Raw genomic sequence first — 15627 nt, forward strand, 5'->3', positions numbered from 1 at the left:
TGGTTGCTGTGATGCTGAACACTGTGACTCTGATGTGCCAAATGCAATATTGGTCACCCATGGTGCACAGGGTTTGGTGGAGCTTCATAATTAACAAGCTTGGAAGCAGGAGTGGCATCCACTTCCAAAATAGCTTGCCTCCAGAAACCCTATGAACTTGGAGAAATGAAGAAAGTTATGCAATTGTGTAGGTCTTTCATTCATAGCATCGCTATGAGTCACTTATGACTTGATGGCCTTTAATAACAACAAAAGGTTGACATGTAACTTATTAAAGGCTGTAGTCTTTGGTCTTCTGTAGTGTTTCAAGTCTTGTTGAGTTTCTGCAAACAAGGATATTTTCATGCTGGGTATTAATGAATCTTCCTTCACTTCTGATACTACATTCTTTAACATATGGTCCAGCATTTTAAATTATTTGTTCAATATAGAGATTGAATAGGTATAGAGAAAGGATACAATCCTGACACATACCTTTCCTGATTTTAAACCATGCTGTGTTCTCTTGTTCTGTTAGGACAATTGTTTTTTGGTCTATGTATAGGTTTTGTATGAGTAGGTGTCCTGGGAGTCTCATTCTTTTCAATGTTATCCACATGTTATGATCCACACAGTCAAATGCCTTTCCATAATCAACAAAACACAAGTCAACATCTTTCTGATATTCTCTATTTCAGCCAATATCCATCTGACGTCAGTAACGATATCTCTCATTCCATGGCCTATTATAAGTTCAGTTTGAATTTCTGGCAGTTCTCTGGGCCTGTTCTGTTCCGACCACTTTGGTGAAGTATCTGTCCTTGGTCTCTGTCCTTTACCACTCATTTTCTCTAGCTCAGTCCTCTGTCTACTTTCCTGTCTTGCTCCCTCTCTGAACTATGGAATTCTAACCCACTGCCACTGACCTGTTCCTGGCTTAGTGACCCTCCACCTGGTTTCCAGGGCCATAAGTTTTTATAGGTGGAGATTTATTGTCCATCTTTTAACCTCAGAGCTGCTAATGTGACTCAAACTGCCAACCCTTCAGTTAGCAGCCAGACACTACCCACTGTGGCACCTCGTCAAGGGAGACCCCTGCCTATCTGCCAAAGACAACAGAATCAGTCTCACCGAAAAGGAGCATTTGCTACAGAAGATTAAAGACTAAAGCCTTCAAGGTAAACTGTATCTCAGCATCAAGAAAACAAAAATCCAACCACTGAGCCAATAGGCAGCATCATGATAGACAGAGAAAAGATTGAAGTTGTCAATTATTTCATCTTGCTTGGATCCACAGTCAACACCCTTTGCACCAGTAGTCAAGAAACCTGGAGATGCGCTTTGCAGATGTCGCTGTCTCCGCAGCACACTTGTCCATTCAGCTTGCTCCCAGCTGTGGTCAGTCCCTCCTTGTGCTTCCACATCTCCACTGATGGCCACCCTTTAGGCCGTGTCTCCTTCGAGCTGTTTGCAGATAAAGTTCGAAGACAATAGAAAAATCTGCCCTCTGAGTACTGGGTAAAAGGATTTGGTTACAAGGGTTCCTGCCTTCACAGACTCACTCCTAGGTTTACGTGCCAGGGTGATGACTTCACATGCCATAATGGTATTGGCGGAAAGTCCATCTCTGGGGGAAAGTCTGATGGATAAGAAAGTCATCCTGAAACACACAGGTCCTGGCATCCTGCCCATGGCAAATGCAAGATCCAGTACAAATGGTTCCCAATTTTTTATCTGTACTGCTAAGACTGAATGGTTGGATGGCAAGCATGTAGTCTTCGGCAAAGTGAGAAAAGGCAGGAACACTGTGGAAGCCATGGAGCGCTTTGGGTCCAGGAATGGCAAGACCAACAAGAAGATCACTGCTGACTGTGGACAACTCCAAAGTGATCTGTAGTTCGTGTTTTCTCTTAATCACCAGACCATCCCTTCTCTAGCTCCAGAGATCACCCTGCTACCCCCAGTGTGCTTGCAGTACCTTCCCCCCGCTTTTGAAATTAAATTATTATTTTATACTGGTTTATTTACAAAATTCGTATACACTGTTTTTCACACAGGCTGGATCTTTTAATCTTTGTGCTCTTGCTACAGTTTTTTGAGTTCCATGTTTTCTTTCTGCCCCTCCAAGGTTAGCAGGATTGCAGAGTTAAGGTTATGACTATGTAATAAAAACCAGACAACAACAACAACAATAACAAAGAAATCTAAAGACGTATTGCATTGGGTAAGTCTACTGTCAAGGAGCTCTCTAAGGTTTAAAGGAGTAATGACATCTGTTTAAAGACTAAAGTGCATCTCATTCAAGCCATGATCTTTTAACTGACTTGTTATGTAGCTGAAAGTTGGACAATGACTAAGGATGACAGAAAAATCATCAGTGCTTTTAAGGTGTGGTGTGAGAGAAGAATACCGAATATCCTGTGGACTGCCCAGAGAACAGCAAATATATCTTGGAAAAAAGTGCAACCAGAGTGATTCTGGGAGGTTGGGATGGAGAAACTTTGTCTCACATATTTTGAGCAAGCTATTAGGGGAGAGCAAACCTTGCATAGGACGTCATGGTTGGAAAGGTGGAGGGTCAATGAAAGAGAGGAAGACCATCAGCTAGAGGAATGGACACAGTGACTGCCACGTGTATCAGAGATGATGAAGATGGCACAGGATAGGCCAAGGTTCAGACCTCTTGTTCTTGGGGTTTGCTATGAGCTGTAGTTAACTTGATGGTATCTAATGGCATTTCCACTTTCTGGTGAAGGTGAAGTTCATTCAATCCTTTCTGGCCCAATAAATGAGGAGTGGGAGCTACATGGGACTATGATAGTCTTAGGAACAAATGTTCTTCAAACACACCCCCCTGGACTAGCAGGGTATCTAGAGTCCAAAAGACATTTGCTGAAATCCAGAGAGACTGGTTGGAATCCACATGGACTGTTTTACATGTATTTCGAGCTCTCTGATTGGCCACCATCTAAGAGCCTTCTTATACCCCAGAGAGGGAAACTGAGGCTTTGGCAGAGTGAAGCCTGACTGCTCATGTTCCCACTTCATCCTCACCATCTGGTCAGACAATCAGCCTGGGTGTGTCCCCATACCTTTCATGGCAGAGTGGTGGCCAGGGAAGGATTTTTCTCCATGTAGGGAGCTTCCTGGGCACAAGACAACCCCCCCAGAGAACTCACAGCAATCTCTTCCCACCTGTTTCCACTCAGAAAATGTGCTGGACCTGAGACACTTGATCCCCTCCCTTCCTTCCCTATCCAGAACTTTGTGAACTCGACCCAGGAGGTCAAAGGGGTTGGGAAATTGAATGGTCTGCAATCCTTTCTCTGAAATTTCTTTTTTTTTTAATTTTATTATTTTTGTGTGCATGTACCGTCAAATCAGATCTGACTGGTATGGGAGGAGATTGCCCCTCCTTCCCCGGCAGAGCATCTGGTGGATTTGAACCGTGCACCTCTGGGATTGTAGTTGCAGCTTCTTGTCACTAGGCCACCAGAGCTCCCCTCTCTGAAATTTCTGAGCAGTGGGTTGTGAGACTGTATAAGGAAAGACTGGTTCAAAGGCCTCAGTGTAGGAGAATTTACTCCCGGTGAACATCTCTGGCTGGTCTCTTAGTTCTGTTGCCATTATGTCTCTGCTGCTGTTTCTCACTCTCTCCTGCCTTCTCTGGGGTTACAGCTCTCCTGTCTAGAGGATTATCTCTCAGTACAGGAATCCTGGCTCTTCTTTCTAGATGGTAATGATCCCCTGCCACGTCTCACTTCTCATGTAAATAGTCCCACCCAATCTTTGTGGAGGGACCTCTGGTAGCCTAGTGGTAAGCAGTTATGCTGTCAACTCAAAAGCATGCAGTTTGAAACCACTAGTTTCACTGATGATGAAAGAAACCTGCTGGAGGGTCAGTTATGAGTCAGTTCTGACTGGATTGTACTCAAGAACATCAACAATCTTTGTGTGGGAGTCATAAAGATTATGGCCAGATGGAGGATATTCAAATGGTATTGCTCCTCCTCCTAAAAATAAGAATGATAATGTGGAAAGGTTTGGCATGGCTATGAAACATTTTGTTAACCAAGTCTCAAAGTTTTGCCCGTCTTCATATGCAAATTGATCCTTCCCTCATTTTTAAAGCCAAAATCTTTCAAGTGATGCTCATCTGCATTACCTTAAGGCCCAGTCCCACTTTGGCTCCAATTAAGAACTCCAGCTCCTTATCTGGAAAATCTGCCTGTATGTTTTACAGAGCAGCTTGGTCAACTGCCAGAGGAAGTAGCAAACTTGACTACCAAGTAAGACGATACAGTCGATAGCTAGTCTCCTCTCTCAAGTCTAAGCAGACACCCCAGCCCAGTCAATGCAAGCAAGGGCTGTTTCCATCAGATTGGCTCTATCAAGCAGGAACAGCCTGACACAAACCTAAACCTCCGGCCCAGTGTCTCCCATCTCCCTCCCAGCCTGCTCCTTGTTCTCCTCCTCCCCATCTTGCTGCTCTCCCGCTAGACCAATCCACTTTCCCATTCTTCTGGAGCTTATCTGGACCTGACTGTCTTTTTGAGTGTCTGGCCAGGGGCATTCGTGGTCCACACTTGGTGACATAGCCTTCCAGCTCCCATCTATGTGTTGACCCCAGAGGTACAGGATACATAGCTGGCCAGCAGCAGCTCAGCTCTGGGCAACATAAAATTCATTCCCTTATCCTACATGTGTGTGTGTGGTGGGGGTGGGGTGGGGGTGGGGAGTGGCCGTGATACAGAGGCACTTCAGATGGAGTGCCTGCTCCCAGGCAGGTCCTATGAAGGTCAGCTCAGAAGATTCATGCTGAGAGGGCTGCTCACCCACTGAGCTGTGTGGCAGGCTGAAACACTCACCTCCTCTAAGATGTGGTCTCCTGCTGTTACCTATGAGAGTATGATCCCTGCTTGGATGATCTTGAGATCATGAAGGAGAAAGGGCTTTGTAAATATAAGAGGTTATAATTCTAGCTAGGGAATCTATCCAGTTCCAGGAAGGTAAGGAAAATCAGAGGCAGACGAGTGGCCTAAAATCCAGCATCAGACTTTGAGACCAGACAAAACCAGAGTACAGAAACACCCACCCAGAGGCAGGGTCAGGCTTTCCCTGAAGGCCACATAGTGCTTACCCAGGTTACAACTCAGCAACCAGAGAGTCCTTCTTCTTCCTGCTGCAGAAATATACACAGGCCCTGTGCTGGTGCCCCTCAGCTGGCTGCTCAGGCTTCTCCGTGAGGCCTCAGCAGGGCCCTAGTCCTCAGGCTGCCCCAGGGAGTCAGCCTCACCAGGAAGTAAGCTGAGTAACTGCTGGCACTGGCCGGAAGTGGGAACATGAGGAAAGGCCTCTAGTGGGAGGCTGGTATGATAAGCTAGCATTTCCAGCTGAAACCTCACAGCCCCAACAGTTAACCCTTACCTGAGCCAATTGAGGCCACTTATTAATGCCCAGAGACCTGGGGGCCTGTCCTGCTGATGAATACGAGCATGAACATATTGAGTGCAGTTGCTTAAGATGAGGAACTTGGAATCTCTCTTCCTTGGCCCCTTGGCTAGGCTTGGGGTTGCTTTCTTAGTAGATCCTAGATATAGGGCATGCACTTGATATAGGGCGCACACTCTGAGATGTGCACAAGAGTTACAAACGACAAAGATAATACTAAAAATGTTTTATCAGTGATAGCAAACATTAACCTAGAAGTAGATACACAGGCAGGCAGACAAGATGAACAGGTATGTTTAGTGGAACAGGACTACACCCTCAACCACATATAGGCTTGAGAGATGATGTTTCTTCATACGAATTTGTATGTGCTGTAAATATAGCCATGTACAGCGTATATAGCAAAGCAAATGCAGACAAGTATTTTGACAATTTCTTAGTCATAACCAAATATCTAGAAGGAATAATGAGTGTAGGGATCAAAATCATAGTGTTGGGGGACAGCAAAGTCAACTGGCATAATAGTCCACAAAATCAGTGATCTACATTCTACTTTGGTGAGTAGCAATTTGGGTTTTAAAAGCTGGCTAGTACAGTGAGTCGTAGGCGATTCATAGGGACCCTATGAACGAAAGACCTGGACACTTGTATAACTTTCATCCTCTCTCCAGGTTCATAGGGTTTCCAGAGGCAAGCTATTACGGAAGTGGATGCCACTCCTGCTTCCAAGCTCATTTTTACCAGGGAGTTCCACCAAACACTGTCCACCATGGTTAACCATTATCACACTGGACACATCAGAGTCACAGTATTTAGCTTCACAGCAACCACGAATTACTACTGTACGGCAAGTGTACAGACCAGGGCTATATGACCTAGAAGAATATTTGACCAAAAACAATTAAAGGCAGGCCTGAGGGCTGCAGATTAGAGTCACCCACCTTTGGTTTGGTAGCATCACTTTCTGTCTACTAGGCCAACTGATCTCTCTCTATGCTGTTGTTGTTGTTAAGTGCCATCGAGTCATAGGCGACTCATAGTGACCCTAGGAAGGAAAAATCTAGACACTTGTGTAACTTTCATCCTTTCTCCAGGTTGATAAGGTTTCCAGAGGCAAGCTAATTCGCAAGTGGATGCCACTGAGCCTTAGACTAAGAGTAATTAAGGATGGGGCCTGCTCAAGGTTGTAGCTTAAAAATCCTTCTTGAGGCGTGGGGACTGGAGTTTCCCTCCACTCTGGAAGTTGGCTAACTGGGGGACCGCTGGCATCTCAATGGCACTCATCTTGTTGGCAGTCAGGCAAGGGAAGTTTCTGGGGTCCTTTTTGTTGTGTGCTAATGTATTAGCCAAATAAATAATGAACACTGCATTGGAACAGATGACGTCTTTAAAAGGAATACATGATTAGACATTATTTGCATGACAACAGTCCCCAATAAGAGGTGCATAGCAAAGTCAGCTGGGAGAGAGGTGGGCGGGGAGGGAGGAAATTATGCAACAATGAACAAATTTTTTAAGGGAGGGGAATGTTTCTCTCTCTGCCAGTGTCACTTTATTGAAAAATGTTTTTCTTTCAAAAGTATCATTACAAGAAGTTTCCATAAGCATATGCAATTGTGGATATGGCTAGTATATGAGATATATTGGTGTAGAATCCTGTGTTGGCCTAAGTGAATGAATATTTTTTTAAGAAAAGTGAACTGGTTTCAGTGGCAGGTCTGGGGAAGGGGCATCCGGCACCATGTCTGACTGCGAAGGAGGTCAGAAGAAGCCCCTGAAGCAGACCAGGGAGATGGATGATGAAGACAAGGCTTTCAAGCAGAAACAAAAAAAGAACAGAAAAAACTCAAGAAACTAAAAGCAAAGGTCATGGGCAAATGTATCCCGGCCATGCATGGAATTAAGAAATCTGGCAAAAAATAAAACTAAGGCAATGATGTACCTTACTTCTGTTCCTTTTAAAAAATCTGAATTCTCTGCTATAACATCTGTTGACACCTGTAGTTAAAATGAAGTGTTGTCTTGGAGCCTGATGTACATTTAAGAAGAAACTTTTGTAAAACAATGAAGAAAAAGAAGCCACATATCAAAACACCTATGAGATATCATCTCACCCAGTAAGAATAGCAAAATTCTTACTGCAAAATAGCAACAAATGCTGGCAAGGTTGTGGAAAAACTGGAACACTTATTCCCTCTTGGTGGGAGTGTAAAATGGTGCAAGAATACTATGGAAGATAGTATGGCACTTTCTCAAAAAGTTGGAAATAGAAACACCATTTGACCCAGCAATTCCATTACTGGGAATATACCCCGAAGAGACCATAACTACCACCCAAGCAGATATATGCACATCCATGTTAATTGCTGTGTTGTTCACAATAGCAAAGAGTTGGAAACAGCCCAAGTGCCCATCAACAGACAATGGATAGAGAAGCTGTGGTATATCCACACAATGGAATAATATGCTGCTTTGAAAAACAAGGAACTCATGCAATATTATACAAAATGGGTGACCCTGGAGGACATTATGCTGAGTTAAATATCTCAGTCACAAAAAGACATATACTGTATAATGCCACTGTTACAGAACAGGACTGATATGGGTGTTGGGAGGAAACGAAGAAAAGAGGGGATAAATAGTGTACACGGCATTGAAACAGACAAAGGAGAGAACTGTATAAAAGGAACATATGATTAGGTATTATTGGTATGACAAGAATCCAGAATAAGAGTTGCATAGTAAAGTGGTCTGGGAACAGGAGGGGTTGGGGGGGGGGGCGGGGGAAGAACTGTATAACAATGAAAGAATTTTTTTCCCAAAGAAAAAAGCAAACTAGGGGGTTGAACTGATGAAATGTACAACAATGAATGAATGGAAATCCAAGTTCTTTATAAACTTTCATTGAAATATATATATATAAAAAGAAAGAAACCACACAATGGTCCACCTCCTCAGGTCTCACTCAGCTGTTCCAATCTTAGCCGTGCAAAGTAAACACAATCCAGAGTCCTACCAGAATCTGCTCTTCATTCTTTGTTATGTCCAGAATTCCGTATCACCTAGAATAAAATGAACTTATTTAAAAAAAATAAAATTAAATTCACTGAGGGAGGGTAGGGAGGAAAATGAACAACAATGAATGAATGAAAACCCAAGTTTTCTGTAAACTTTTATTAAAATCACAATAAAGGGAAAAGAATTAAAAACCAGGAAAAAAAATCCAAAAGGAATGATGCCTTGCCGATTCTGAATTACTGGGTTCATTTATAGGCTGGAAGCACGATGACAAATTGATTTTGAAGACTGGTGCATGGGTTTGGGCAGCTAGCACAGATCCATGGAGACTGACTGGACACTACATTTATTTCATAGCCACTCATTCTACTCTGATGGATCTGAGCCCTGCAGTATCCTGTGCCATCAGGTCCATCATTCATGGGGTCATTATGTGTTGTAGTCACCTCAAAGGCAACAACAATAACAACATTTTAACCAATGTCCCTTCCCCTTACCCCTGTCCCAGGATCCCATGTAGAATACTACATTGAATTTCATTTCATTTCTCCTTAGTGTTGTATGCTGCTGGGTCCATTTCAGCTCACGTCATTGTTGTTAGGTGCTATCGTGTATCACTCATCGCAACCCTGTGGACAATGGATCTGAACCCTGTCCTGTCCTGTGCCATACTCACCACCTCGGATATACTCAAGCCCATTGTTACAGTCACCGTGTCATTTCAATTTGCTGAGAGTCTTCCTTTCTTTCTCTGAATCTCCACTTTTCCTAGCAGGATGTCCTTTTTCAAGGACCAATCCCTCCTAACAACATGATAAAAGTATGTGAGATGAAAAAAAAAACCCAAAACAAAGTATGTGAAATTCATTTCATCATCCTTATATCTAAGGAACACCTTGGTTAAATTTTCTCCAAGACTCACTTGTTTGTTCCATAGCTTATCAGTACTCTTCTCCAACACCACAGCTTTTCTGTCAGATGTAGACATTGTTCAACTGTCAGATGCCTAACAAGTAATAAAAACCTTGGTTTGAATCAGGTGCACCTTAGTCTTTAAACTGACATTGTTGCTCCTTAGCACTTTGGAGAGTTGCTTGACAGCAGATTTTCCCAGTGTTTCTTGTCTCTTGATTTCTTGACTGATGTACTAAGGATGTCGATTGTAGATCCAAGTAAGATGAAGTCATTGACAATTTTAATCTTTTCTCCATCATCCTGATGTTGCCTATTGGCCTAGTGGTGAGGACTTTTTGTCCTCTTGATGTTAAGATGTAATCCATATTGAAAGCTGTAGCTTTTTATCTTCTGCAGCCTGTGTTTCAAGCCTTTGCTTCCAGCAAGCTGGGTTGTGTCATCTGCATAATGTAAGAGTCTTCCTTAGATCCTGATCCCACATTCCTCTTCATAAAACCCAACTTCTAGAATGTTCGGTATACAGATTGAATAGAAATGGAGAAAAGATACTGCCTTGATGCACATCAACCCTTGCGCTGTTTGGACAACAATTTCTTGGTCGAGGTATAGGTTTCACATAAGCACAATGTTCTGTGACTCCCATTCTTCTCAGTGTTTGTTATGATCCACTCAGTTAAATGCCTTCAGATAGTCAATAAAACACAAATAGACATTTTTGTGGTATTCTCGGCTGTCAGCCAAGATCCATCTGGCATCTGCAATGAAATTTCCTCATGCCACGGCCTCTTCTAAATCCAGTTTGAACCACTGGCAGTTCTCTATTGGTTGGTGTTTCTTTTTTTTAAGTTCTCTGTTAAAGTACCTGCAGAGGTCGCTTTAACCAGCTGAGGAAGGTTAACATCACCTCTAATGAGCTGTGTTGCTATTATATACCTCCGGGAACTCTGGTAGCCTAGTAGATAAGGTGTTACACTGCTAACCTCAAAAGAATCCACCAGCTGTTTTCTCAGGAGGAAAATGGTTCTCTAGCCATTTGGGGACTATTTTCAGTAAAATTTTACTTGGCAGCCTTTTATGGCAGAAGAGCATTATCCAATGGGATCTCCTAGGCTATAATTCTTACAGGAGCAGTTCTCTAGTTCTTTCTCTGGTGGAGCCACCTTGGTTGGTTTGAACCCCCAACCTTGTGGTTACTAGCCAAGTCTTAAACTATTGTGCCACCAGGGCTCTTTAGTCCTCTTCAATCCTTTCTTTCCATGACCATGATCTTTTGGAGAGTTGTTGATGCAATGTGACAAGTCAAAACCAACTCATAGCTGACCCCTCAGTGGGTTTTCAGCGGCTATAAGTCATGTGGGAGGTGATTGTCCATCTGTTTCCCATAGAGTAGCTAATGGATTTGAACCACTTGCCTCTGAGGTGGCAGCACAACTCCTTATCCACTAGACCACCAGAGCTCCTGGTCCTTATTTTGTGGATTGTCCTGCGTTTGAGTTTGTCTGATGCTTTCTGACCTCTAGACTGAGGTTGTGAGGTTAGAAACTTTTTAAAAATATCAAAGTGAAGTGTTCACATTGTACTATATCCCTCTAGAAACAAAAGCAACAAAGTAACTCTGCCATCAAGTAAGAACCAATTTATTCTGGCCCTCCAATGGGCTTTCAGAGGCAGTAGAGTGGCCATTTTCCTCCTGAGGAATAGCTGGTGGATTCAAACAGCCTACTTTTAGGTTGGCAGTGTAACTCCTTACCCACTAGGCTACCAGAGTTCCCGGAGGTATATAATAGCAACACAGCTCATTAGAGGTGATGTTAACCTTCCTCAGCTGGGTAAAGCGACCTCTGCAAGAATTTTCTTCTGTGAAGTTTCAACTTCTCCTTTTCATATTCAGTAGGTAAGTCATTAAGTTCAAGTCAAGCTCCAGGAGACAATTAAACTTCCACATCCCAAAGAAGGGGTATCTCTGTGCAGTATTTGGAATGCTTCTGTAGACAACGATCCCTTTATGTCTTTATTTTATTTCCTTGCAACACATGTTCATTCTCTCCTCTTTGAAACCTTTTTCACATTTGCTCTCTCTAAGCTTAGGAAATATCAGCGCCAGCTCCTCCCACCCTCCTGGGTGCATCCACAGCCCTCTGGGTTTTCCCCTCTCATTGCAAGACATGAGCTGTTGTTGCTGTTGTTCATTACCTTTGACTCCATTTTGACTCATAGAGACCCCATGTGACCAAGCACAGCTGCCTCAGATGATTGTCTAAGCTGTAAACTTTATGCAAGTAGATCACCATGTCTTCTCCCAGGAGGAAAAAATTGTCCGTCTTTCTCTCCAAGAGCTTCTAATGGATTCAAAACCCCGAAGAAGGGCCATCTTGGGGTTAGCAGTCCAAGGCCCTAAGGTCTAGGCCACCAGAGTTCCCTAAATACCTTCCCCATTCCTAATTTGCAGATGAGGGAACTCTGGCTCAGAGTGGTCAAGCTAGCTACCTAGAGTCAGTCACATAGTAAGGGATGGTCCCAGGATTAAACTCTGTCCAACCACCTCTTGGCACTGTCTTGCCCAGTAGTTGGGAGAACATTCAGCTTCAACAAGAGCCTAATTCTCCATCCATTTATTTGTTGATGGGCACTTAAATTGCTTCCAACTCTTTGCTATTGTGAACAAAGCCACAATAAACATGGGTGGGCATATATCTGCTTGGGTGGCGGTTATGGTTTCTTTGGGGTATATTCCCAGTAGTGGAATTGCTGGGGAAAATAGTATTTCTATTTGCAACTTTTTGAGAGCCATACCACCTTCCACAGTGGTTGCACCATTGTACACGTCCACACAATGGAATACTATGCTGCATTGCAAAACAAGGAACTCATGCAATATTATTCAATATGGGTGACCCTGGAGGACATTATGCTGAATGAAATATCTCAGTCACAAAAGGACTTATACTGCATAGTGCCACTGTTGTAAAACGGGACTGACATTGGGTTGAGAGGAGAATGGGAAAGATGGGATAAATAATGCATACTGCATTGAAACAGGTAAGGGAGAAAACTGTTTAAAAGGGACATATGATTAGGTATTATTGTCATGATAGGAGTCTAGATCGAAGTCTGCATAGTGGACTGGACTTGGGGGGAGGGATTATAAAACAACGAAAGAATTTTACTTTTCAAAAAGAATGAACTGGGGGGACAGGGAGAAAAGTGCAACAATGAATGAATGGAAATCCAAAGTCTCTGTAAATTTTCATTAAAATTAATAATAATAATTTTTTAAAAACCCAAGAGCCTGCTTGCTGAAGAGCAGCCACACACAGGTGGGAATGAAAAAACCAAAACAGCAAAACCTCAGGCTGCTGTCGTCATTAATCACCTCTGGGGTTAAGCACACAGCCAATCACTTTAGCTAAGTGTCTGGTTTCCTTTCCAAAGGTTCCCACGGGTCAGCACCAGGGGCTGTCATTTCCCACCCCTCAGACACCTCTTCACATACCTGCACTGTGGTCCCTGGTGAGTCAGGCCTAAGAAAGGAAGTGAGGGTGACAGGCAGGGGAGACTCTTCTACACGGAGAGCTCTGAAAAGCTGCAGAAAAAGATGGGGTCTCTCTTAGCTCTCCAACGTAGAAAAGCCCACCCCAGGGCAGGTCATCCAACAGGGATCAGAGGATACGAAAGTTATCCAAAACGGAGCTCCAGACAAACCCTGGTGAGAGATGTTTTTCTAAACTCATCCTGGTTAAAAGATTTGCTGATTTCTTGGGGAAAATGAATCGCTCAATACCAGGCCTGCTCTGCAATTATAGCTCCATGTTCTTTGGAATTAATGGAGTTCAGAAAAGAGATGGAGTAGGGACTTGTTTAAGCAGAAGAGATGGTCACCACACAGGAGTCCCTAGCAGCTTGACAGGGTGGGTGGAGGTGCTGAGTGCAGGGGAAGAGCAAGGGGCTTCTGGGCAGAGGGAGAGCTGGGTGCACATAACCCTACAGTGTTGCTTTTAAGCAGGTAAGGAGCAGGGGGGCAGGGGGAGGGGAGAGCTGTGCAAGAGGTGCCCTGGAAGCACGACGGGTGACACACACGCTTAGGGTAAGAACCCTGCTAGTTCCATCCTTGCACTCTGCTCTGAGCATGGCTGACTTGCTGTGGGCTGAGCATTTCCTTCCAGTGGTTAAAATCCAACTAAGAGGCTGAGTCAGGAAGCTGGCTAGCTAATTTGGAGTCTTCCTCTTCGAGGCTGTGTGGCACACAGAAGCAGCCGACTAAGCGCCTGTCAGCCTAAGCAGAGACTGGGGTGGATGCCAGGACTCCAGTCTGGCGCTCCTTAAAGAGTGAGGCGCAACCCTTCCAGGAGATCCCTGCTGTGAAGCCCCACACAAAGTCACCCCTTGTGAGACATTTCTCCACTGGTCACTCTGCCAACTCCTTGTGCTCCTGTCTGACCTTACTGCCCAGACTGGGCACCAGGCCGCCGGCCCCACACTGGGTCACTGGGGAAGCCAGCCGGGCAGCACATCCAGTTACAAGCAGTTCACCAGACAGATGGGCTGGGCAGCCACTGGAGCAGTTGGAGGGCTGCCCTCCTGGGCCAGCGAGTAGTTTGTGCTGTTGTTCAATGCCATGCTGACCTCCACAGGCTTCCTTTGGGGGCTGTGCAGGAGGTTTAATCTAAAAGATTATATGCAGGCTGTCCCTATAGCGTGGCAGAAGGGGCACTAAGTTTGAAGTCTTGAGACATGGATTCTAGGCATTTCTCTGTTCAAACTCCCTCAGTGATTTGGACCAGTTGCTCTGTCCTCTATGTCTCAGTTTCTCTTTCTACAAACTATTGCCATGGATTGTCAAGCCAGAACTAAGTCTTCAGTGGGTTTTCAGAGGCAGTAAATCACACAGAAGGAGGCTGTCCATCTTCCCCCCAAGGAACAGCTAGTAGATTGGAACCATATGCCTTAACATTAGGCCATCAGTGCTCCTATAAAATAAGAGGGTTGGATCTATCAGTAGCTCTTTTTAAAAAAAAATAAATTTATTATTAATTTCAGTAAAAATTTATGGAGACTTTGGATTTCCATTCATTCATTGTTGCACTTTTCTCCCCTCCCAACCCTCCCCCCTAGTACACTACCCTCTTGGAAAAGTAAAAGAAAAATTCTTTCATTGTTTTACAAACCCTCCCGCAGGTCCACTCCACCATGTAGCCTTCACTCTAGACTCCTGTCACGACAAAACTACCTAATCATATATTCCTTTTAAACCGTTTTCTCCCTCATCTGTTTCAATGCAGTATACATTATTGAACACATCTTTCTAAGTTACTCCCCAACCCCAAGGTCAGTCCTGCTTTACAACTGTGGCACCATGCAGTATTTGTCCTTTTGTGACTGAGATACTTTGCTCAGCAAAATGTCCTTCAGAGTCACCCATTTTGAATAATATTGCATGAGTCCCTTGTTTTTCAATGCAGTGTGGTATTCCATTGTGTCAGGGATGATCAGCAACAGCAGGAGTTAAGAAGTGCGCACTGCTGCTGTCCTGGCCACCCCCTTTGTGCCTTGTGTGAGCTGCTGAAGCCTCCCCTACCCCAAACATACACAGCAACCTGCTTTCCAGCAAGAGACAATGGGATAAAGAAACATGAGACTTGAGTGAAAGAGATCGAATCCTGGTTCTGCCACTAACCAGCTGAGGGTGGCACACAGGCTGCTTCAGCTCTCTATATATCTGCTTGGATGTCAGTTATGGTCTCTTTGGGGTATATTCCCAGTAGTGGAATTGCTGGGGAAAATGGTATCTCTATTTGCAACTTTTTGAGAAAGTGTCAGACTGCCTTCCACAGTGGTTGCACCATTTTTACACTCACACCAACAGTGAATAAGGGTTCCAGTTTCTCCACAACCTTGCCAGCATTTGTTGCTTGCTGTTCTGTTAAATTTTGCTATTCTGTCTGGGGTGAGATGATATCTCATAGTTGTTTTGATTTGCATCTCTCTTAGAGCTAGGGGTTTTGAACATTTCTTCATGTGTTTGTTAGCCATCTGAATGTCGTCTCCGGTGAAGTGTCTGTTTATATCCTGTACCCATTTTTCAATTGGATTATTTACCTTTATCTTGTTGTGGTGCTCAAGTATTTTATAAATTCTGGATATAAGTCCCTTATCTGATATGTCATTACCAAATCTTTTTGCCAGTCTGTGGCTTCCATTTTTACCCTGTTGGAGAAGTTTTTGGATGTGCATAGGGATTTGATTCTTAGAAGATCCCATTCATCT

The 15627-nt window shown here is 43.9% G+C and overlaps 1 pseudogene; it reads left to right on the forward strand.

Moving 5' to 3' along the window:
- Positions 1-1326: 1326 nt before the first annotated feature.
- On the forward strand, positions 1327-1848 carry LOC102869941 (annotated as a pseudogene).
- The last annotated feature ends 13779 nt before the right edge of the window (positions 1849-15627 follow it).

Source organism: Elephantulus edwardii, unplaced genomic scaffold, assembly GCF_000299155.1.
Source record: "Elephantulus edwardii isolate Elephantulus edwardi_28Jun2011 unplaced genomic scaffold, EleEdw1.0 scaffold00223, whole genome shotgun sequence".
NCBI classification, from domain to species: Eukaryota; Metazoa; Chordata; class Mammalia; order Macroscelidea; family Macroscelididae; genus Elephantulus; species Elephantulus edwardii.